The sequence below is a fragment of the Palaemon carinicauda genome, chromosome 35 (genome assembly GCF_036898095.1).
Source record: "Palaemon carinicauda isolate YSFRI2023 chromosome 35, ASM3689809v2, whole genome shotgun sequence".
Taxonomy (NCBI): domain Eukaryota; kingdom Metazoa; phylum Arthropoda; class Malacostraca; order Decapoda; family Palaemonidae; genus Palaemon; species Palaemon carinicauda.
Window position 1 is genome coordinate 66,688,656 of NC_090759.1, and position 26,228 is coordinate 66,714,883.

At 44.3% G+C, this 26,228-nt stretch overlaps 1 long non-coding RNA gene across 1 annotated transcript; it reads left to right on the forward strand.

The window, feature by feature from the left end:
- The first annotated feature begins 491 nt into the window (after positions 1-491).
- LOC137627525 (uncharacterized) lies at positions 492-25,995 on the forward strand. Its single transcript, XR_011041178.1, has 3 exons — positions 492-595; positions 1,494-1,681; positions 25,924-25,995. It is a non-coding gene; the product is annotated as an uncharacterized lncRNA (long non-coding RNA).
- The last annotated feature ends 233 nt before the right edge of the window (positions 25,996-26,228 follow it).

Here is a 26,228-nt window from a genome sequence, read left to right on the forward strand (position 1 = left end):
TGCTGGTATTTCTGCTATCTAATTCTTTGTGGATAAGAATAGCTAAGATGCAAATGAAGGATCGTTATCAGGGTGGATAAAAGAGGGTAAACTTCTTGTTATTACTACAATGAATGAATAAATTGATGAATACATTAATTAATAGATAAATTGTATGGTTAAACAAATGAATTTGTTAGTATATGATTATAAATACAATAGTAGATGAATAGAAAATGAGCAAATAAATTAGCCAATTAATAATTTCAATAAGGAATGTAATCCACACATAAAACGATCTTACAGAAAATAGATTGAATACCATTTTATAAACGGATCTTAGCAATGGACCAGTTATACATACATACATACATACATACATACATTCATGTATTAAAATACTAAGCCACCAATGCTTTTACTATCGAATTCACTCTGCCTTGAGATCACAGACTCAATGGACAATCGAACTCAACTCGCTGAGTGTGATTACAGGTGACATTGGCTTAGATTAGTCAGTAGACTGTTTGGCCATAAAGAGAGATAAGAGAAGACATTGCTTCTACCGTACATATTCCTCTTAGAACAGAAATAAACCTATTTCCACCGTTAAAATGTGGGTTAACGCGGTTCGACAGACAAGTGTTTAAAGTGATGTTCGATCGTGTGAACGTGGTATTTGGTTGTCGAACGGTTCGAAGAAAGTCTGTTCTCTCCTGATTTTTCTGGGCGGGGCTTCATTGTCCACAAACCTGATACATTTGTGGCTGACTCCACTTCTTCAAACCGTTTGACAAGTAGGTGTGACAACCGGGTTCGACGATCCGATCGAACTTGTAGTCCCACCATTGACTTACTTTTAGTACTTTGCGTCGTAAATCAAGACTACCTACAATAAGGCTTCTTTTCTATAATATACCAAGCCTATTAAACGCGAGATAAGAGCGTTGCAACATAGACTGTGTACCATAGTATTAACATTGACATAAAAAAGAAGCAACCAACAAAGTGAACTTAGATACAACACTCTCAATATCCTAATTTCAAGTGATGGCATTTTGATTTTGGCTTCTTGTAATCCTGAAAATATATTTATCTAGGTAAAATCGCATCTTTTCGAAGAAATATTCAGTATATCTTATAAAAATAGTATAAATAAGTGGTTTTGATATATATTTTCTTCATATAACACAAATAAATGAAAAAATCCCCGTTTTATAACACGGAAATAATGAGATGTGCGATTGTGAATAAAATATATTAAGAACAAAATCAATAGAATTTTATCATTATTAAGTAATTCCATGAAGTTTTCATAAAATATGAAAGGGTTTAATCATATTAAAGCCAAGTTAAAAAAATAATTTATTATAAAATAGAATATCAATATTATATACAAATATAATTCCCTAAGAAAATCAATAAGATATAAATGAAATGCTTGTGAATTAATGTACTGATATGCGTCTAAAATAAATTTTCTTTCCTTCTTTAACAAAATAATATATGGCAAGGCAATGACACACAACACAGCAGCTGTGTGTAATCAAAACAAACAAGATTACTGAAAAAATCTTGTATCATGAAGCGACAATAGATTATTAAGTTTACCTTTTTTTAATGATTTACGTTGTGTTTGTTTCGGCGGTGGACGAGTGTCTTTGATCGTGTCTTAGTGCCAAGGATGACAAACACATCAGAGGTAAGTAATTATATAATACGGAGAGAAATAATCCAAAGGTACTTGCAGATTTTGTTCATTGGAATTCCCCCTCGCCGGATGTCTTATGATCGTGTCGTGTGGGAGTCTGCCTCTCAGATTTCACTAATTTCGATAGTATTTTAACCTACCACACCCTGAGAATATTTAATTATAAATTCAATAAGATTTACATAGATATATTCAGTAGGTTCAGGCAACAGTCTGTGCCTTAGGGTCATAGCCTTGCTTGAGGGTACAGTCTGGCACACTGTTCTATTTTATTTCTCTTCCTCTTGTTTTGTTAGGTTTATATAGTGTATATAGGAGTTTTTTATTCTAATGTTACTCTTAAAATATTCTATTTCTTGTTTCCTTTCCTCACTGGGCTATTTTCCCTGTTGGAGCCCCTTGGGCTTACAGCATCTTTCTTTTCCAACTAGGGTTGTAGCTTGGCTAGTAATGATGATAATAATAATAAAATGGCTAACAGGCGAAGCGCATAGATTAACATTTTCCTGGCCAAGTCAGAAATGTGTCGCAGACCAGGTTTATTACAGGACATATGCTAGGCTCAATTCTGAATTAGTAAATATCTTGATCATTGATTCAAAATTTAGCTTATGCTTAGGTTGTCTTTATATACCAGTGTTGATTCTAATAGTCTCAAACTCAATTTAGGTTAGGTTTGGTTATTGTAAGCTTCCTTATACTGATCGTTAAGCTCTAAAGTTAAATATTTGGGATGTATGTATGATAACGGCCACCTGCATGTATTATTATGTCTAACTTTGAATAAGGCAGTGAAAGGGGGGTCGCAGGGGGCCCGTTAGTCCCCCGTTAGGAAAGTAGGTAAGGTCATGGCTTGTAGGTTAGGTTAAGGGGGAAAGTTTTGGTTAGTCGATGTCCATTTTTAATGAACACGTGAGGAACTGGCCGCGGATATACAAAGGCTCCAAATATTTTCTAAGTTGAATGAGTTGACATATGAAAATCATACCACATAAATGTTCAAGGTAAACTTTATTATATCTTTATCTCTACTGTTCTGATCTATTTTAATGTACAATGAATAGCATGAGGTGTAATATCAGTTTAGATAAGTAGAGGAAGGGGGTTGGAAAAGTCCCTAACTGCTTGATGATGTTGGGAAGGAATTCGATTAGTGGCGTATAGTATACTTGTGCTGGTGCACAGGTGAAGATTTTAGCAAAAGTTCTAGCTTTACTCTTCACTGCATAGTCATAGTTTTCTTACAACATAATCTCTTGAGAACAGGATGGACCTTATGAAGGTGGTATCACATGTGCGTTTATTTTATTTTCTCTTATTGCAAGGGCTTGTCTGACATTATGAATATCCAGTCATCAACATGTTCCTTAATGCATTTATGTTGGCCTTTCTTGTAAGGGGGCAGATACAAAATGAGTTTTCATCACTCTCGTCTGCCTTGTCAATTATGGTTTAGGTCTTCTTTCTATTTGTAACTAAAAGAAATTTCTGTTGGTGCATGTCTGCTGTTTAGTGTAGTAAGGGCCTTATGCATATACAATAAACTTTTGCTGAGTTTGCTAGTAGGATATCTATATTTATCTTTCCATTTCATACAAACATTCATAGTGATGCTACTTCTATACTTAATGCCTAGTCAGCACCTATTTGGTAGTCATGTATGTTACCAATGTTAGAGAAATAATCAAAATCTCAGATCTATCCTTTTACCATAAAAATATTTTTTTTTTTTTTGTGGTCCCAACCCGTTTCTTCCTCGGTTGCTCTTTTACATATTATGTCAGGTTTCAGAAATCTTTGCTTCATGACCTCTTGGACACTGCTTATGACACTGACAGTTACATTCATAGACTGTACTGATGTCAAACCTTCCCTATCCCTCAACACGTACTCATTGACATAAGCTTTCTTTCCTTCCTTTGCTTTCTTTCCAGATTCTGTAACCTATGCTTTTCCTTCTATGTGGTCTGTTATTTAGTAATGCTTATGCTGTACATTTGAGAGAACAGTACTTTCTGTATTGCAAAATACTAGAAGAAATTGATTATTTGACATAATCATAAGAATATTGAAATTAATAGGTTAGATAAAACTAACTAGATTTAGAATACAGTAGTGACGCATGGCTAGTAGTCTAGTTCTCTGGTCAGAAGCAAACTAAAAGTAAGCCAGACAAGTAGAAAGTTAAGGAGAAAAAGAAATAAAAACACCCAATCAATTCCTGAAGAATTGATGAGATTCATCTTCTCCAATGAATCCTAAATTCCACTTTGGGTAATTTTATAAGAAACGTAGCTTCTATGAGGGTACAGTATGTTCAGCTTTAGTGAATTTTTACTCATTGCTAAGTTAGGTTAGTCAGTACTACTTACAATTGACACATGCGTTGTTGTTTCTCATTGTCTTTTATTGTGAAGCAGAGGGTTCTGAATTTTGTTTCTCGGCTTTAAATCTATTAAAGTCCTCTGTATACATTGTGGTATTAAATGGGCAGTAGGCTCTTGGGCCCTAGCTTACTACAAAGAAATATCAGTCCAATACCCAATATCTTAATGAGGGGTCTGGTTTCTGATAAAAATGAAGTTACCTGGTAGTTTTCAACCTAATGTTGTATTGAGATTGCAAATTGCATAATGTCATTTGAACCATTTAATATTAATTTAGATAGCAATTTCAATATATTTCAGTGTGAATTGCATTAAGCAGAAGTTTAAAGCCCTATTCAATATTTAAAAAACAAAATATGACAGATGTGGGTAGTTGTGATGTTTGGGCATTTAGATCTTTGCTTATTTTATTTATATTGGTATTGCTGCAGTTGACTTTCAGTATATGATGATAAATTTCTTGTATATAATTTGTTCTCACTTCATATGAGTTCATTTTTTCCCCTATCTAATGTATTTATAGAGGACCATTGATTTTACTGTAAGGCATTTATGTTGCTTTCATTTATGAAATCACAATTTTCAATATTAATCTTACCCGATAATCATGTAGCTGTCAACTCTGTTGCCGACAGAAATCTACGGTCGGGATACGCCAGCGATCGCTATACAGGTGGGGGTGAACACCACAGCGCCATCTGTGGTCAGGTACTCCAGTACTTCTTGTCAACACCACCTCAATTTTTCCTCTGTCGTGCCTCCGGCTAGACCTACATGGATACGCTGTTGATTCTGGAGTTATTGCTCACGATTTGGTGATGTATTTGCTCTAGAGTTTAGCCTTCGCTATTCAGGAAGCTATATCATTAGCTTAGCAAGTTTTTGGAATTAATTTGATTTAATTTTTTATTTAATTTTGGTACGAAGAGAGTATGAACTCTCTTTCACTTTTAAATGGCCGACCCTTCCCTTAGACGGAAGTGTTGGTGTCGAAGAGAGTATAGACTCTCTTAATTTTGCTTAACAAAGTTATAGATTTATTTTATATCTCTCCGCCTTTTATAGGCCTCTTTGATTAACTTCCTTTTATTATAAACTTATTAAAATTAATTTTTATATTTGTTTATATTCGACCTTTCCTAATAGTAGGCGGTCTTTTCTTGGAACCGAAGTTAATTAACATTGAGCCCGTCATTTCGTTTTTTCCTGTTAACATATTATGCTATTTTAATGTTTTTGAAAGAATTTCTTTGATAGTCTTGTACTGTTTTCAAAGTTGAACTAACGTTTTGTTTTGTCTCTGCAGTTGTTGACGTTCAGAACGTTCAACTTGCGCTCGATCGTTACGATAGAGAGAGAGTCTATCACGGTGTCACGTTGCAGTAAGAGTAAACCGATTCTAGCGTTTTGTTCATTCTTTCTTAGCTTAAATGGTTTTAATTCTAATAAAGGAACTTTTTATTTGGGAAATCTTTCAGTTTTTTTCCTTTAACAATAATATGTTTTAACGATATATATAATTGGGCTCTTCTCTCAGGTGCTAAGTCAAGAGAGAGAGAGAGAGAGATAGAGACGGAGGGAGAGAGAGGAGGATAAACGTTTCGTTCAAGCGGGTAACGTTGTTATCGTTTTTGCTCTTCTCCCTAGTCTCTTTAGGGGAAGAAGGTAAACGTTTCTAGAGTTTTATTCTTGTTCTCAGGCTTTATGCGGTGAGAGATTTTAAACGTAGTTTATTTGATCTAGTGTTTAGTCTCTTTTCCAGCCACTGAATTATTTATCTTTCATTATGTTTTTCTGTTACATTGTAATACTGTTTTCGCAATTACTAACTTTTAATGAAGGATAGAATTGCGTGTTTCAGGTACAAACCACTTAAAGTTTCGAGTTCAGTGAAATAAGTGCAAACAGAAAATCAAAAGTGATAAAGTGATAAGCGCAAAGTGTTACAGTGTTGCGTTCGAGGGTTCGTCTGTTCGTGCCAGTTGTTCGCCTAGTCTGGGACCTCTTACAAGCTCCCAAGCCCAGGGGAGAAGTAATGTCGAAGGACTTATGGGTTCAGCAGGCCTTGATCGACGAACAGACGTTTCCCTCCGTGGTTTCGGGTGTTACCAACTCACGTAGCCGACGTGATCACCCCACCCACACAAAGACGAGAGAGCCCTTTTATTCCTCGTCTGCGGAAGAGGTTTCTCGCAGAAACCATGGACCAAATCTTGCAGCTTTTAAGTGCAAGTCGGTCCCTTCCGCGCAAGTCCAACTCCTAGGTGATGCCATTAGCACTGGGTCAGTTCGGACTTGCTGCAGTACGACAACTGCACACCTCCAAGAGAGGCAAGGTGGTATCGCAACAGACAGTAACTCCGTCTGTTGCCGCACCAGCTGTTTTAGACCCTCAGTTTCAACGGACAGTAGCTCCGTTTGTTGTTGTCTTTCTTAAACTCTAGTGGTCTATGCTGCTGACAATGCAGTCTCAGCTTGCGGTGTTGATGCAGGAGTTTCAGGCAGAGAAGGTTAGCACACCTCCTCCTGCGAGCGCTCATGAGACAGCCGCCTCAACTCCACCTCTGCGCAGTCCACCCTGCCAGACGTATGATGTTGAGGTTCCTCAACCTACCTCCACGTGTGAGCTGCCGCATTGGGAGTTGCCAGATACCAGCGCTGTGCAGCAACCTCCACTTTCCTTGAGGCAGGAGCCTCTTGCTATGCGGCAACCTCCTCAACACTTGAGGCAGGAGCCTTATGCTTTGCAGCAACCTCCTCTACCCTTGAGGCAGGAGCTTCATGTGTTGCGACAACCTCCTCCATCCTCGAGGCAGCAACCTCTTGCGTTGCGGCAACCTCCACCATCCTTGAGGCAGCAACCTCAACTCTTGCGGCAGCCACCTCCACTCTTGAGGCAAGAACCTCAACTCTTGAGGCAAGAGCCTCAACTCTTGAGGAACCTCATGCTATGAGGCAGCCGCCTCAACGCATGCAGCAACCGCATTCTTCACAGCATGAGCCTCTCTCTGCGCAGCTACCTCCTCAATCCTTGAGGCAGACACAACTCTTGAGGCAGGAACCTCTCAGGAGCCTCATGCTATGCGGCATCCTCCTCAAACCATGAGGCAGGAGCCTCATGCTATGCGGCATCCTCCTCAACCCATGAGGCAGGAGCCTCATGCTATGCGACATCCTCCTCTACCCATGAGGCAGCCTCATGCTATGCGGCATCCTCCTCAACCCATGAGGCAGGAGCCTCATACTATGCGGCATCCTCCTCAACCCATGAGGCAGGAGTCTCATGCTATGAGGAGCCTCATGCTATGCGGCATCCTCCTCAAACCATGAGGCAGGAGCCTCATGCTATGCGGCAACCGCCTCAACCCATGAGGCAGGAGCCTCATACTATGCGGCATCCTCCTCAATGCATGCGGCATAAGCCTCATCCCTTGCAGCTTGAGCCTCATCCCATGCAGCATGAGTCTCATACCATGCAGCATGAGCCTCATCCCATGCAGCATGAGCCTCATCCCATGCAGCATAAGCCGCACGCCATGCAACATGCTCTGCTTACCTTACAGCATGCTCTACATACAGCATGCTCTGCATACAGCATGCTCTGCATACCTTACCGCATGCTTCTCAGTCACACATCTTTGGTTGTTGCCAACTCACTAGACTGTCAAGCAGTTTCATAACGTTGCCTTCTAGTCTGCTGCTTTTGCACCAGTGAAACCCTCACTGAGAGAACTTAGCTTTTCTCGGATATGGTTCCTGTAGATGAGAAAGTGCTATTCTCCCTCCTTCTGATTTTCCCTTGAGGACTCTGTCATTTGGAGAGGAGCCTTTAGCTGCTTAGCCTCCTATGGACTTTTATTTAAGCATAGCATGCTTCCAGGGAGGGTAATGGTTCCACTTCAGTCGCTAACCCCGTCTGTTACCACACCTGCTCCCATAGACCTTGAGCTGTGTTGCAAGACATGCAGTCCAAGCTTAGTCCTTGTTAGAGGATTTTTTGTTTACGGAGTCAGTGTGTCACTGGGAAGACGTTCAACAACCAGCAGAAGTGACTTGTTGTGACGCAGTGCGGCAACCTCAGCAACCCGATAAGGAGTTGTCTGTACGACCCAGACAGTCTAGACAGCTTCGGGTTGTCACTGTACTTCCTCGCTTCCCCATGGTTGACAGTTCACAGACTGTGCAGCAGTACCATGATCTTGTGTCCGGCTCCGTCAGACGACTAGCTTTTAAGAGCTCCCACAAGTCGTCGCTGTCTGGAGATTCTCAGATGGACTATGGATCTGACCAAGGAACTGGGCCTCCTGGTCAATTTTGAGGAGTCCCAGCTCGTCCCATCCCAGACCATTGTCTACCTGGGTATGGATCTTCAGAGTCGAGCTTTTCGGGCTTTTCCGTCGGCCCCAAAGATATACTAAGCCCTAGATTGCATCCAGAGCATGCTGAGAAGGAACCGATGCTCAGTCAGGTAGTGGATGAGTCTAACAGGGACACTTTCATCGCTGGCCCTGTTCATCGAGTTAGGGAGACCCCACCTCCCCCCCTTCAGTATCATCTAGCGGCTCACTGGATAAAGGACATGACGCTAGAGACGATCTCAGTTCCTGTTTCCGAAGAGAGGAGGTCTACTCTCACGTGGTGAAAGAACAGCTTTCTTCTCAAGGAAGTCTACCTTTGGCTGTTCAGAAACCCGACCGCCGTCTCTTCTCTGACGCATCAGACACGGGCTGGGGTGCGACTTTGGACGGACAGGAATGCTCGGGAACATGGAATCAGGAGCTAAGGACACTTCACATCTATTGCAAGGAGCTGTTGGCGGTTCATCTGGCCTTGATAAACTTCAAGTCCCTCCAGCTTAACAAGGTGGTGGAGGTGGACTCTGACAACACCACAGCCTTGGCTTACATCTCCAAGCAGGGAGGGACTCATTCGTGGAAGTTGTTCTAGATCGCAAGGGACCTCCTCATCTGGTTAAAAGATCGAAAGCTCACGCTGGTAACGAGGTTCATTCAGGGCGATATGAATGTCATGGCAGATCGCCTTAGCCGGAAGGGTCAGGTCATCCCTACAGAGTGGACCCTTCACAAGAATGTTTGCAGCAGACTTTGGGCCCTGTGGGGTCAGCCAACCATAGATCTGTTCGCTACCTCGATGACCTAGAGGCTCCCGTTGTATTGTTCTCCGATTCCAGACCCAGCAGCAGTTCACGTGGATGCTTTTCTGCTGGATTGGTCCCATCTCGACCTGTATGCATTCCCGCCGTTCAAGATTGTCAACAGGGTACTTCAGAAGTTCGCCTCTCGCAAAGGGACACGGCTGACGTTGGTTGGCTCCGCTCTGGCCCGCGAGAGAATGGTTCATAGAGGTACTGCAATGGCTGGTCGACATTCCCAGGACTCTTCCTCTAGGAGTGAACCTTCTACGTCTACCTCACGTAAAGAAGGTACATCCAAACCTCCACGCTCTTCGTCTGACTGCCTTCAGACTTTCGAAAGACTCTCAAGAGCTAGGGGCTTTTCGAAGGAGGCAGCCAGAGCGATTGCCAGAGCAAGGAGGACATCCACTCTCAGAGTCTATCAGTCTAAAGGGGAAGTCTTCCGAAGCTGGTACAAGGCCAATGCAGTTTCCTCATCCAGTACCACTGTAACCCAGATTGCTGACTTCCTGTTACATCTAAGGAACGTAAGATCCCTTTCAGCTCCTACGATTAAGGGTTACAGAAGTATGTTGGCAGCGGTTTTCTGCCACAGAGGCTTGGATCTTTCCACCAACAAAGATCTACAGGACCTCCTTAGGTCTTTTAAGACCTCAAAGGAACGTCGGTTGTCCACTCCAGGCTGGAATCTAGACGTGGTCCTAAGGTTCCTTATGTCATCAAGATTTGAACCTCTCCAATCAGCCTCTTTTAAGGACCTCACATTAAAAACTCTTTTCCTCGTGTGCTTGACAACAGCTAAAAGAGTAAGTGAGATCCACGCCTTCAGCAGGAACATAGTTTTCACATCTGAAACGGCTACATGTTCCTTGCAGCTCGGTTTTTTGCTAAAACGAGCTTCCTTCACGTCCTTGGCCTAAGTCGTTCGAGATCCCAAGCCTGTCCAACTTGGTGGGGGACGAACTGGAGAGAGTACTTTGCCCAGTTAGAGCTCTTAGGTACTATCTAAAAAGGTCATAACCTTTACGAGGACAATCAGAAGCTTTATGGTGTGCTATCAAGAAGCCTTCTCTTCCAAGGTCTAAGAACTCAGTTTCTTACCTATTCAGGCTCCTGATTAGGGAAGCACATTCTCATCTGAAGGAAGAAGACCTTGCTTTGCTGAAGGTAAGGACACATGAAGTGAGAGCTGTGGCTACTTCAGTGGCCCTCAAACAGAACCGTTCTCTGCAGAGTGTTATGGATGCAACCTATTGGAGAAGCAAGTCAGTGTTCGCATCATTCTATCTCAAAGATGTCCAGTCTCTTTACGAGAACTGCTACACCCTGGGACCATTCGTAGCAACGAATGCAGTAGTAGGCGGGGGCTCAGCCACTACATTCCCATAATCCCATAACCTTTTTAACCTTTCTTTTGAATACTTTTTATGGGTTGTACGGTCGGCTAAGAAGCCTTCCACATCCTTGTTGATTTGGCGGGTGGTCAATTCTTTCTTGAGAAGCGCCGAGGTTAAAGGTTGTGATGAGGTCCTTTGGTATGGGTTGCAGCCCTTTATACTTCAGCACCTAAGAGTCGTTCAGCATCCTAAGAGGACCGCTACGCTCAGTAAGAAAGACGTACTTAATAAAGGCAGAGTAATGGTTCAAGTCGTCTTCCTTACCAGGTACTTATTTATTTTGTTATTTTTGAATAACTAATAAAATAAAATACGGGATACTTAGCTTCTTTGTTAACATGTATGCTGGTCTCCACCCACCACCCTGGGTGTGAATCAGCTACATGATTATCGGGTAAGATTAATATTGAAAAATGTTATTTTCATTAGTAAAATAAATTTTTGAATATACTTACCCGATAATCATGATTTAATTGACCCACCCTTCCTCCCCATAGAGAACCAGTGGACCGAGGAAAAAATTGAGGTGGTGTTGACAAGAAGTACTGGAGTACCTGACCACAGATGGCGCTGTGGTGTTCACCCCCACCTGTATAGCGATCGCTGGCGTATCCCGACCGTAGATTTCTGTCGGCAACAGAGTTGACAGCTACATGATTATCGGGTAAGTATATTCAAAAATTTATTTTACTAATGAAAATAACATATTTTTAAAGTAATTTGTATTTTTCTTAGCTATACATACCCGAGTCATTTAAGAGGGGTATACTCTTGCGCAAGCTGGAGACGGCCAATGAAGAATTATCGAGGTTATGGCAGCCTCTCTCAACAACTATTGAGCGTGGTGGACAGGCTGTGACTCACTGGGCAAACCATTTGTACCTTTGGCCTTCAAATTTTTATACTTGCGTTACTTGCTTTCTCTTTTTCAGTACGAGTGTTAAGCAAGTTAGTGAGATGCGTATGTGTCCTGGTATTGATGGAAATCACAGTGAAACGTATATGAGTAGAGTGGGTGTTGATCCTTATCTTCTGTGTTCAACATACAGAAGATAATGCGGCTCGTTGGTATCCTTGTAATATGCGTAGGGCTTGGTCGCCCTCTCAATAGGAGAAATTTCATGGTAGGAAGAAGAAGAGATCTAGGATCGTTCTCTTTCAGATTCATTGTCTTTGAGGTCTGGCAAGAAGCTAGATCTTGTCTTCTGACTTGAGGAATTCTCTTGCCGGCTCTTTCTTTGTTGATCCAATCTCAGGAAGAACCGAAGAAGGATGACAACCAGATGTTGTTTCAGGAAATTCCTGAAGATATAGACCCTTCTGCTTTCCATAGCAAATAGGATACTACATTTGAGGTTGGTCCTCTTGCCTCATCTTCAGTTTGTCATTGAGCTTGCTCCGATTAAAGCTCGCCAAAACCCGGTTGAGAAATGCTCTTTAGCGCCAATGCTTTCGCTTCCTAGTAGCGCTCTGGCCTTTTATTTTGAGGTCTTTTTTCTGATCATGGGTCTAACAGCAAATTCTCGGGCTATAGCCTGCCATCATCACAGTGCATTATGCAAGGCAATCGCAAAAGTGTCAACCCCTCTTCAGATTATTTGCCTTTATATAAGCTCTCCATCGATGGCAAACAAGTCTGCACTTCCCCTTACTCCTAGGGAACCTCATTTCCTTCATACGTATGATTTTAAAGACGAGTTATCTAAAACAATTTTGTCTAAGCATAGGGCAAATTAGTGCCTAAGGTTGATGATTCTTGCCATGATCAGTGTCATGTGGAGCCCATCGCGACAGAGCGCTATCAGTGGGATAGTGGAAAAGGGGTGGTGCATCCGGCATCCTACAAGTTAAGGAAGCGTGAATTATGTTTGCCATTATTGTATGCAGTTCTAGTGATCACGATGCTTTCCCTGGTGACTCGTGCCTTCAGTCCTTGCAGTCCTGTCAAGTGGTGCAAAATCATACTTTGCGTCGTCCAGAGGTTTCTCCTGAACTGGTTTTTGTGGAGGGTGATATTCTACCAATTTGAGAAAACACTCCTCTATCTTGATCCTGGAGTCGTAGGCCTATGGATACTTCTGTTCATCCAGAATTGGAGGTTGTTGTGCTGAGTGATAACAAGACGAATAATGAAATGAAATATTGACCTGCATCCTTTCCTTCATTTCCGAGAGTGGCACCGCAACCTCAGCGAATGTTCCTAGTATTCCTGTTAGTCATCGTCGTAGATTGCCCTGAGCTTTTTTCTGGATGGGAGCTTTTTGGCTAAATGTCATAGCCCCCAAGTAATGTCAATTTACTAGAGTAACGAAAAAAGAGGACAGCTCTTGTTCTGCCCATTGAGCAGTCATGATAATTTAAGTGCTCAGCCCAAAGAGCATCAGAGGTGCCAGTGTCCATTACTGTAGTGAAATTCTTGGCAAGGCAGGGACAGTCAGTTTTTTTTTTTTTTTTTTTTTTTTTATGAATTGTCTACTTTAAGCAGCCAGCAGGGCAAGGTTCTGCAAAAACTGACTTCTTTTTAGAACCGAAGCAAAGAGTTTTAGTTTTAGGGACAAGTGTTATAGCAGCGAGCCCTAATGAGTAGAAGAGAGTGGGAGAGGAGATAGAAGGATTATAAGTAGGAGAAAAAGGAAGTCGTTATAAATATAAGAACTTATCTCTACTCAAGGGGTGATGGGAAGGAGGAATTTGTTTGGGGAAAGGGAGGAATTGGCTAAGTGAGTGAAGGGAAAAGGGATAGAACTCGGGAGGAGAGGTGAAAGGCAATGGGGATTAGGTTTTCAAGAGACAAGGTATCAATTTGATAAGTAAGGGAAGGGGGAGATTGAGACGGGGAATGATTAGGAAGAGGTATCAGTGGTAGTACAGTAGGGATAACAGGATCAGGAGCAGTAGTTGATGGGATGTCAGGATCAGGAGTAGAGGTGGGTTGACGATGAGGTCTCTGATGAGGACTTCTCTTAGGTTTAGGTGGCAGCGATGGTAATTGAGTTAGGTTAGCCAGTGGGGTATCTTGCATTGCAGGTACAGTATTCTCTTCAAATACTCTGGACACCTTTTCCAGGCAAAATGGGAGGGAGAGCAGTTGGAATATCTTGGTTGGGTCATTTGGCCTTGCTTGTGGGCGTCGATGCACTCTTGAGTTGGGTGATGACGGCTGCAGACTCTGAAAATTTTGGGTACTCTGCAATCTGCGTGTTGGTTGGCATATCACTGGCAGCGGTAACTCTGAAGTAGCTCAGGTATCACTATGTAGTCCTGTATGGGGAAATTTTCTCATATTCCCAACCCAAGGGAAGGTGAAATGGGGCCAATGGAGGGGGCAATAACTTTGTTCACAGAAACTTTATGTCCGTCTTTGCAGCGTTCCGCATCAGCGATATTGCTGAGAGAGGTAATGAAGGTTAGTGATGGTGGCTGGAAATGTGGAGATGATGGCTTTTTTCTGCTTCTTGGCTGAATTAAGGAACACCAGGGAAGATTCCGTCCAAATCCTGTTAGACCCAATAGGCCTAAGACTCCTCATTCCCTTGGAAGCCGATAGGAAGCTATGCCTTTCTGATCCTTGAGCTTCATCAACAATTTTACCAAAATTTTGTTAGGATATGATAGTGAACTCTCAGATGAGGAAGGTGTTAACCTTATTGTAGACCTACAATCCAATACCTGATGAGTTTGAGTTTCAGGGTGGACCTACTTCTCTTACTTCCTCTCTGGTTCCTGTGCTAGAAACAGGGAGAGAAAGGAAAGACATTCCTGAGAGGTATAAGAACCACAGACCTCCCGTTAAGAATGAAAACGAGATCATCTTCCCATCAAGCAAGAGGGTAAAAGTGACTTCTCCAGAACTGGTAGATCCTCCAGTTGACTGAGAGTCTTTGGACTCAACGGTGATAAATCTGTTGGAATCCTCATTGTCAGAATCTAGAGAGGAGTTATCTTCTGATGGTGTTGGAAACCATTGGGATATTGAACAAATTGGGTGAGTGCGTAGAGCTCTGTTTGCTAGGAGACAAACATCTATTGATGTTTCCTTCCCGGAACTTACAGCTTTAGATACCTGCTGGAGATGCCATGGTCCAGGCAAACTGTAGCAATGATAAGTAAATTTGAGGAACAAGTTTTCACATCTGAAGATTCTCTCAAGGCAGAGAGGTCCAAGATAATTCCTCCTGTCCTTTTTAAACAACGTAAGTTTTACATAATGGAGGGAGTTCATCCAAATCCATAACCTTTAGACCCTGATGTAACCGCCTTGACCCCAGGGGATGTCGAGTGACAAGTTGTCACAACAGCCTTCTATGTTTTCTGCAGCAGAGGCACTTAATTTAGAGACAGCAGCAATGCCAGCCCTGCAGGCTTGCTCGTGGTTAGACCAAATTAAGAATACTGTAGTATATAGTAATATGCTGATACTGTATTTATCTCTTTTACAACAGTGCTTTACTAGCTCACTGTACTTATCAAGCATCAAAATATAGTATGAAGTATTTGTTCCGTAATTGGAATACAAACCATGCTATTTAATAGGGGTATTACTTTCGGCGTAGCTGAAATGACTAGCCATTAATTTTTAACAAGGGTTTACTACCCACACCGCTAGTTAGCGGGGGTAGGGGAGGGTAGCTTGCTACCCCCCCCCACCCCCCACCCCTCACACACCTGTGCTTGAGCTCACTTTGCTCTCGGCTCGGATGGTGGTCGGACGTGTCCGCTCTCATCCTCGCCGTCATTTGACAGCCATTTAATTGCTTTTGTCTTTTCTTTTTTCTAGTTCTGTATATGTGAAGTTGGCCTCTGCGATCATGCGCACCTGCCCTGGGTTTCCCGACCGCCCCTGTGGAACCTTCATGTCGGCGGTCGAGATTGATCCTCACGCCTTTTGTCCTTCTTGTAGGGGCCAACAGTGTGATAGCAACAACAGGTGTAGTGAGTGTAGGGAGTGGTCTACTTCCTAGTGGGAGAGGTTTTCGCGACGGCGAAGAAGAAGTCCAAACGGAATTTTTCTCCTTCGAAGGTTTCTTTGAAAGGAGAAAAACCCAAAGCCTTTTCTTCCATTGCCCAAACCTCCTCCGAAGCCCCCACTCGGTCGGTCTCTTTCAAGAGACCGTCAAGTGGTAGCGTAGATCGATGTACTGTTTACCAACCTTGGGGCTCGAGAGATGACGTTGCTTCCCCTAGCGAAGCAGCTCCACCTCTCCCCCCGGGGGAGGATATGTCACTAACCTTATTTCAGCTTTGGTCCTCCTTGGGGCTTACGGGTTCGCCCTCCAAGGAGGTTTTGCTTAACTACATCCGATTGGGTGCCGCTGTCAAGCAATCGTCGTCACCGTCAGAGGTTGATCCTCTGTCTCTTGTCGACATTGTGGTGTCAGAGGTATCCAATGCGGTATCACCCATCACCTCTGCCTCTCCAAACTCTATGGTAGCTGACGGCTTAGTTTCTCCCGTTCCTGTTCAACCTACGAGGGAGAAACTAAGTCCATCGTCAGTCTCTCCTGCTAGTGTTTCTTTCCCTCGGGGGAGTTCACTTACAGAGACTCCTCTTCGGAGGACTGCAGAAGGTCAGCTTGCTGATCCAATGGCCCCTAGAGGGTGCATTCGTCGGAAGGCTCGCCTTCCTCTTCGCCTTAGAGGCCTTCCTTCACCTGCGGTGAGGAGGCGCCTCTTTGGTTCAACATCTTCGATGCAGTACACCGCAGAGGAGCTTCGAGACCAATCATCTATCACTGCTCCTGCACTGGTCCTGGACCTTTCTGTAGATCGTTCGCGATTTCCTTCTGTGGAAGGTCGTCCTTTTAAAGGACACGTCAACCTTCCATCCGACAAACCTGCCAACCTGCCGTCACCATTTCTACATGGGCCTAACAAGGCTTCACCTAAGCACGCTAAGGCGCGCCAACCACATACGCGCCAACGAAACCTGACGAACGCTCCTTAGTAGCTCGTCAGGCCCCATCACTAAACCCTAACACAGGGCATCAAGGGCGTACGCGCCAACACGCGCATACACCCCAACAGGAGCATAGCTCCATCACGCGCTATGCGCGCCCTCATGCGCGCCCACGTTCTCCTGCGCGCCAGGTCTTGCCTGCGTGCCCTGCACCTACGCGCCAACATTCTCCTACGCGCCCGCGCCAGCACTCACCTGCGCGCCAACGCTCACCTGTGCGCCATTAACCTCCAGCGTGCCATCAGTCTCCTGCCCGCGCGCATACTCGCCCAACATCCAACTCTCCTGCGCGCCAATGATCTACTGAACGATTGCTTCTGGGAAGTCAACAAAGCTGGCTTCTCCCATGCGCCAACCAGTACCATCGTACCAGCCTTCTCCCGCACCCATCAGCGAGGATACGAGCGCACGCTCGTCCATTCTCTCCAAAGGATGTGTGCCAACATTCTCTTGCGCTCCCACGCGCCCCACATGATTCAACTGCGCGCCCGCGCGCTAGGGATCTTTTTCCTGCGCTCGCACGCCCTACGGCTGGTATAGGTGCGCGCGAACTCTCTCCCGCGTGCCCGCGCACTCAACATATTAATCCTGCGCGCCAACAGTCTCCCGCACGCGCGCCCGTGCGCCAGTAGTCTCCCGCTCGCGCGGCAACAGTCTCCCGCGCACGAGCCCCGATATTCTCCCTCGCACGAGCGCCATTATTCTCCCTTGTGCGAGTGTCAATATCCTCCCGCGTGTAAGACTATTGAACTACGCACGGCAAGGTCGCCATCGCCTCATTCCCCTCACCGCAAGGGCATACCACCGCGCATTCTGGGAGAAGGGAAACATCTAGAGGGGTCCAGGATCCCAATGCCATCACAGGCGAACCCACCAAAGATGGGGACTCCTCCCAGGGATCCTTCAATCCCTGTCCCTTCAAGGGGTATGTCTGACAGCGCATCTGTCGGCCAACAGCCCTGGTTCGGTGCACTGATCAGAGCCGTAACGCAGGCTTTCAAGCCTGTCTTCTCTGAATTGGGACACAGAACCATGGCTTCTTCTACCCCTTTGAAGAGAAAAAGAGGAGTTCCAGACGCAGTCACTTCCCCAAGGGTGAAACTGACTCCACGCATACCTTCGAGGCAGATTCCTTCCTTTCCTCAGACTGCCTCTTCTTCCCTTTTGGACGAAGATTTCCCGTCCCCAAGGGAATCACGCGAAGAGACTTTCCCCCATCGCACCAATGGGGGAAACCTCTCCTCGCGCCGAGGGGTCTACTCAGTCGGTGATTGAAAGGAACATGCTACCCTCGTCAATGTTGGAGTCCTACATTCTTCCTAGGAAGGAATCTAAGGACTCCAAAACATTGCCGAAGTCCTCTACTAGGACTAGGATGGAGCCAGCTAGCCACTCAGGGAACGTCCGCGACTCTCCCCAAGAAGAGCCTTTGGGGGACAGAAGGAGACTTCGCTGCAAGTCCTACAGCAGGAGGAGACCAGCAAGAGTCAGAACATGCATTTTGGCAAGTTCTGACTCTAATGTCTAATGAGGGCTCTTAACGGGTTTTCCGACCCAGAGATCCCTCCTCGAGAGGGCAAGGACACGGTCCTGGACCGTGTCTTTGGTACTTAGAAACCCTCCAAGACCAGTGCAGCACTGCCCTGGTCTCAAGGGGTTAAGAGTACCAGGGACAAGATCTCACAACAGCTCTCCGAGATGTCCTCCTCCAACCGTTCCGGTGCCACCAACAATCTCCTCCCTCCTTGCGTACAGCAGAGGAGGTACTTCAAGATCCTCGAGGAGCCTTGTTTAGCTCTTCCTCTTCACCACTCGCTGGAAGAGCTAACCAGGGGAGTCCCTCTTGAGAGGCTCTCCAACCGGCAGGTCTCGTTCTCGGCAGCCGAGATCCTCAACCAGGAGAAAGTTGCGAAGTGTGCTATGCAAGCCACTTCGTGGCTCGATATCTGGTTGGGGACCTCAGGTATCCTGATACGTTCTGAGGATTTCTCCAAAGAACGTACTAGGAAAGCTATGGAAACCTTCTTTATCTCAGGTACTCGCACGATCGAGTTTCTGGCCCACCAAGTCTCGAACTTGTGGGCAAATACCATCCTGAAACGTTGGGATGCAGTATCTGAGAGATTCCATCAGAAGGTCCCTAGCATGATGATCAATAGGCTCAGACATTCCTCCCCAGAGGGATCCGTCTCGTTCAAGCCTAAGGATGTGGAACATGCCGCTGAGAGGTGGAGAAAGTCTCATCAAGACTCCCTCCTTCATAGGGCTTCAACATCCAAGCCCTATAAGCCTCCAGCACCACAGCAGTCCCCGTCCAGTCAGGACCACTAAGACAACAACAGCAGCGAAGACCTTGGTGTCTCAGCCCTTTCCTGTCAAAGAAAGGAAAGGCAAAAAGTCCTCCAGGGGAGGCAAGAATCCTAGAGGGAGCAGCCGAGGCCGCAAACGCTAGGATAGGCAGTCCCCTTGCATGTCCACCAGTGGGGGGATGCCTACAAAGTTGCTCAAACAGGTGGAAGCAACTCGGGGCCGATTCCTGGACAATTTCCGTGATCAGTCTAGGATATCGCGTCCCGTTCATAACATCTCTACCTCCCCTGACGACGAATCCAGTGTCATTGAACTCCCTTGCCATGGGATCGGCAAGGGGACAAGCCCTTCGGGCAGAAGTCCAGACCCTGTTTAAGAAGGGCGCTCTCCAAGAGGTCCTCGACGGATCCCCAGGCTTCTTCAGTCGACTCTTTCTTGTAAAGAAGGCGTCTGGAGGCTAGAGACCAGTCATTGACCTCTCAGCTCTGAACAAGTTTGTCAAACAAACTCCGTTCAGCATGGAGACGGCGGACACGGGCAGACTAGCAGTAAGACCGCAAGACTTCATGTGCACACTGGACCTAAAGGACGCATACTTCCAGATCCCAGTCCATCCGTCTTCAAGGAAGTACTTAAGATTCAGCCTAGACAGCAGAAGGTACCAGTTCAAGGTGCTGTGCTTCGGTCTCTCCACAGCACCACAAGTCTTCACCAGATTTTGCACCCTAGTATCATCTTGGGCACACAGGATTGGCATCCGTTATTCCGTTATCTGGACGACTGGTTAATCCTAGCAGACTCGGTGTCAACCCTTCTTCAACACCGAGATAAACTTCTGAGACTTTGCCAAGATCTGGGGATCATGGTAAATCTCGAGAAGTCTTCACTGCTTCCCGCTCAAAGACTGGTATACCTAGGCATGATTATAGACACCACTCTCCACAAAGCCTTACCATCAGACGACAAGATGCAAGGATGAGGAAGGTCGCAAGACCTTTTCTCAGACGAGAAGAACTTCCAGCCTAATCGTGGTTACGTCTCCTCGGTCACCTTTCATCGCTGGCCCGTCTAGTTCTCAATGGTCTCCTCAAGATGAGATCCCTCCAGTGGCGACTCAAGTTCCAGTGGAATCAAGCGTACGACTCCCCGGACATCCAGATCCCCATGGGACCTGTGGAACTGACGGATCTCCAGTGGTGGGGGGCAGACGAGAACCTACGAAAAGGAGTGGATCTTCTCGTCCTCCCCCGGATTTGATGCTGTTTTCGGACGCTTCAAAAAAAGGGTGGGGGTCCCACATGCTGCAGCACACGGCCTCTGGTCAGAGTCAGAAAAGTACCTCCACATAAATCTCCTTGAGATGAAGGCCATCTTTCTGGGCCTTCAACAGTTCCAACAGTACCTAGCAAGTCACTCTGTGGTGGTGATGAGCAACAACACCACAGTAGTGGCCTACATCAACAAACAAGGAAGTACTTTTTCGCAGCAACTATCCCATCTAGCAGTAGAGATACTAAGATGGGCCGAAATCCACTCGATACCACTATCGGCACGCTTCATTTCGGGCAAAAGGAATGTGCTCGCCGACAACCTGAGCAGAACATCTCAGATGGTGAGTAACGAGTGGTCTTTGGATCATCTAGTAGCCAACAAAGTCCTGACTTTGTGGGGTTCTCCGACTGTGGACTTCTTCGCAATGGCCCTGAACTTCAGGCTCCCGCTGTACTGCTCCCCAGTCCCAGACCCCAAGGCTCTCTGGCAAGATGCTTTTCAACAACGGTGGGACAACATCAACGTTTACGCTTTTCCCCCGTTCTGTCTGATGAGGAGGGTACTCAACAAGACCAGAACATCAGTCAATCTTTCAATGACCCTCATAGCTCCGCTATGGCATCACGCAAAATGGTTCCCGGACCTTCTGCAACTCCTAACGGAGCCACCAAGAGAACTCCCTCCACGACACAATCTATTCAAATAACCACATGCCAACATCTTCCACAAAGCCATAGGTTCACTACGGCTTCACACCTGGAGACTATTCAGCATCTCCTCTCTGAGAGAGGATTTTTGCAACAAGTTGCGATCAGGATGTCTGGACGCCTGCGAAAGTCTTCAGCAGCAGTCTACCAGGCAAAGTGGAAAGTCTTCTGTGGTTGGTGTTGTGGAAGGGGTATCTCTCCACTCAATGCCACTATTCCAACAATAGCGGAGTTCCTCGTGTATTTGCGTGAAGAAATGCGCCTTTCAGTCTCAGCAGTGAAAGGCTATCGCTCAGCCTTAAGTCTCGCCTTCAGGCTGAAAGGAATGGACATTTCCTCATCGCTAGAACTTTCTCTACTCTTACGTAGTTATGAACTTATCTGCCCTCAGTCGGAAGTGAGATCTCCCCCATGGAACGTGGTTCGAGTTCTCAGGTCTCTTAAGAAACCTCCCTATGAACCATTACACCAGGCATCAGATCGCCACCTAACCTGGAAGACGGTATTCCTGCTAGCTTTAGCCTCGGCCAAGCGGGTCAGCGAACTTCATGGTCTTTCGTATGGCATTGCCCATTCAAGGGGATGGGGGAGGTAATGTTCAGCTTCGTCCCTGAGTTTATTGCTAAGTCTCAGAATCCAGGAGTAGCGGATCCTCGATTCGACTCCTCCTGCATTGCTAGTCTCCGTACTGTAACAGATGACCCAGACCATCTCTTACTATGCCCAGTAAGGAGCTTGAGGCTGTACCTCAAAAGAACAGCCGCAGCCCATCCTCGTATGCCAGCACTATTCGTCTGCACAGGAAGGACTAGGAGGAGGGTTACCAAGAACACCGTCTCAGCATGGATTCGCAGGGTCATTGACCTGGCACTGAATCCAGACCCTCCTCCATCACGTCGCCCCAGAGCACATGATGTCAGGGGCATAGCTACATCCCTGGCCTTCAAAAGAAATTTTTCAGTGACGCAGGTTCTTCAAGCTGGGGTGTGGAAACGTCAAACAACGTTCACATCCCACTACCTGAAAGACGTGACCCACAGGAGACTCGATACGTTCTCTATCGGTCCTGTGGTGGCTGCACAACAGCTGGTTTAAAACCTCAAGCTCCTTATTGGACAAGTAGCAGAAGGTTGAGGGCATTGTTACGCGGTTTTAGTCTGCCTGAATGAAAAGGTTTGACTGGCCCTTATTCATTTCTTCATCATCCCTTTTTTTGGGGAAAGCAGCATCCTGGGTTCTCTGCATACAGTAGCTGACTTCAAACCACTGCAGGTAAACCATGCTCCCTTGTGTTCCTAGTATTAAGATTAATATTGTTACATCCCCATACCCTGACGAGGTGGTATTGGGAAAGTCCTAGTCTACAAGTTTCCATCTAAAGAACTTCAGAACAACTTTCTAGGACAAGTCACACTTCTTCATACCTTCACACACAGCTTGCGTAGGCTGCAGACCTTGCGTAGCAAGGTTCTAGCGAGGTGCAGGGACTCCTTATTTCCTGGTGCTTACACACACAAATGAGTCCCCGGACAAAGCCAAAAGCCAGACTGGCTGGGACGTCCACCCTTCCTAATGGGTGAGTCACCCCTATTAAATAGCGTGGTTTGTATTCCAGTTACGGAACAAATGACAAATTTGTAGATAATTCATATTTTTCCTAACTATACAAACCTTAGCTATTTAACCAAACTTGCCCGCCAGCCCTATCCCCCTTGAAGTCCTATCTCCAAGCAAAGTGAGCTCAAGCACAGGTGTGTGAGAGGGGGGGGGTTGGTTAGTAAGCTACCCTCCCCTACCCCCACTAACTAGCGGCGTGGGTAGTAAACCCTCGTTGAAAATTAGTAGCTCGTCATTTCAGCTACGCCGAAAGTAATACCCCTATTAAATAGCTAAGGTTTATATAGTTAGGAAAAATACAAATTATCTACGAATTTGTTATGTTTAATTTTGGTCTGTATCTATTACTGAAGTATTCAGGGCTTTTTCATCCAACAAAGGTTGAACAATGTCAAATAAACGTTTTTGATTTTCCAAAGGTCGGGCATAAATTTCATGGCACTGTAATAGTTCTACCTTTTACTTTATTTTCTTTGTAATTAATTAATGATGTAAAGCTGTATCCCCACCAGCCATTTGGTGTTACAGCTATTTGGCTTAATAACCTTTTGTGTGAAAAAGATAGTCTGGAAACTAAATGATGTCTAAGTGCCACTTAGTTTTTTCTAGGGAATATTCTAGATACTTTGGGGATGTGGCTTTGTCTGAAACAAACACAACTGCCATATACTATAGTGATTTTTTTAGTTTGTGTTGCTTTGTGTTCTTTGTACATATGGTGCTATGGATATTTAAAAAATAGCTCGGTGATCGTCTGCATTCTAAGCTTCTCCCAATGTTGTCAGAAAAGCAGTCATCGACTCACTTCTAAAAGCTCATACTAGCTAGGCCTCTGAGTTAATCTGTGAGATAAGGATTTAGAGGTATTCCCTCATTGTTATCATGTAGCCTAATTGTATGAGCTGGCCAGCCAAAGATTCATACTTCTGAAATTAGATGAATAGGAAGATCTCCATCTCCTGCATGACTTGCTCATACATCTTGGTAATATTTATAGCAGGTAGGCAAGACATGTTTAATCACAAGTAGAACAGTATCTATAAGTTGGTTAAGCAAGTCCGAGTACCTTGACAATGCCATTTGTACCTTGTTCTTCATGACTTTGCTGCACAGTGTTTAATTTTGCCTCAAGAGCCAAACTCTTAAATACTTCCAAAGTCTGAAAACCTCACACTTGGGAAAAATGTTCAGGTCCATAATACTTTGAATGGTTTACAAGCAAAATGTTATAGTGATTAATTTCCAAAATTATTGGAAGATTTGTAGAACATTCAGCTGTCAAAAGATGCTTGGATTTGTACAAGATGGTCTAGGCTAAGATTAGAGTATGGTTGTGAAAGTACTGTACGCGGACTGATGCATCTTTTAAGTGCTGTTATGGAAATCTTTAAAGCAGATCTCTGTGTAAAAAATGTTTTCCAATTATGAATTTTATGAAGGAAATACAGTATTGTTTAAATAACTTGAAAATTTACCGAAGCGAACACAACCCAAAATGGCTGCCGATACCGAGGCAGGCCAATCGCTTCCAAAACTAAAATCCACAATACTGGAAACAGAACAAATGCCCGGTACTGCAATAAACTGTCAAAACAAACTATGGTACTTAACATTGGTAAAGGTGAAGTAGCAACGTCAGTCATGTGGAATTAACGACAAACACTTCGAAAAACACTGGGCAAAAAAAAAAAAAACTTTGCAGGCAAGTCCAAAACAGAAGGATGTCCTAGAGAGCGCGCGTGGTAGGTGTCGGTGGGGTAGTTCAACTGTGTTCTCTAGGGCCTGTCACGGCCCTCCCCATTGATGAAGGGATTATCTAAATGGAAGACAGCCTGTGAATAGTGGTTTTCGCACGCCTTTGTTAAATACACGACATCTACAAGGTGTTCGCGCGAGGGTTGTAACCTCTGCATTCCATGCTTTTATCTTTCTCTAGTATATTTGGAAGATTTATATTAGAAAAGGTACAAAGAAGGACTTTTCACCGGCCGTCACAGGCCGCCCCAGAAAAACAGTTGTATTGTGGATGAGCAAATACACATCACTTTCTCATGTAAGTAGATATTTGGCTATGTAATGCTATGGTTTGTTTGATATGATACTACCTCCAGAATATTATGGGGTCCTTTGACTGGCCAGATCATACTTCATTAGATCCCACTCTGGTTACGGCTCATTTTTCCTATGCCTATACATACACCAAATAGTCTGGCCTATTCTTTACACATTCTCCTCTTTCCTCATACACCTGACAACGCTAAGATAACCAAAAAATTTCTCTTCGCTGCAGCGGTTAACTACTATACTGTAATTGTTCATTAGCTACTTTTCACTTGGTAAGGGTAGAAGAGACTTTAGCTATGGTAAGCAGCTCTTCTAGAAGGACATAATAAAATCAAACCAGTGTTCTCTAGTCTTGGGTAGTGCCATATCCTCTTTACTGTACTATGGTCTTCCACTGTCTTGGGTAAGAGTTCTCTTGCTTGAGGGTAGACTCAGGCACACTATTCTATCTGTTTCCTTAATTTCTTTTCCTCATTGGGCTATTTTCCCTGTTGGAGCATGCTGTTTTTCCAACTAGTAATAATAATAGCATGTATAAACTATTCCCTTATGTCTAGGTCTCCCCCCATCTTTTCCATTTGTGTTTCAAATAGGTGTCTCCAGCCTGAAGTGAAGTTCAATACTGATAAGAGTTGATGAGAGATATAATGCAGTTATTGCTACTGAGGTTGTCTCTCTCACCACCTATATAGTGTAGCAAAATCTCTATTAGTTTGAATAAGATTGGTTTCGGAGATTGTGAACCAAAATGCACAGCTATCTCAGGACATATGAAAAATGTTAAGTTTACTTTAACAAAACAATTTTACATTCTGTACAGTCCTGACTAGATAAAATGAAATGACAAAATCTATTAAAGTTATTAAAAGATGTGTGTACCATCGTACAGTTTTAGCTGTTATTTGCAAACATGAAAAGTCTGACTGTTTCAGAAGGTATTACTATATGTACAGGTATTTACACAAGTAATATGGTTAATACTATCAGCCTGTCAGTATTTGCCATAATTGTCATCTCATTGCTGCTATTCCTGATAAAATTTTAGCTTGAAATTGGTACAAAGGTAGATCTGCACAAAGAAAGGTTATCCATGTGTCATTATTTGTCATCATATTTCCTCCTAAAGGGTTGAAGAGATTTCAGTCAAACTCTGTGTAAAGTAACTACAGTACTGTACAGTACATCATTCATAAATTTGTGTGGAGATCATCCATCTATCTGTCTTTCAGTCTGTCTGTGCACTTAACCATGTCATCACAAGGTCATTTTTCAACATAGCTCTGTCTGTCTGTCTTTTAGTGTGTATTAAGCAACTCCCCCAATATGGTGGAAGGGATATCAGTCAAATTTTGTTTCTTCCTTTGCAAGAACTAATGGTGTCTTCATCAGCATTTCATCATGTGGAAAACTCATAGATAGAAGTTGGCACTTGAAGGAGGTATGTATTGCCTTACCAATAGTATAGTAATGCACGTTTTCCTTGTACAGTATTTGGAAACATTATGGCAAGTGCTTATACTGGATACTATAAATCAGTATAACTTGGGAACTGATGACACTTGTTTTTTAACAAAGTTATCAAAAAAAAAAAAAAAAATTCATTCCCTGAATTTCTTATACAGCATAATTTTACTAGCATAGACTAATCATACTTGTACCCTTAGTTTTCCTGT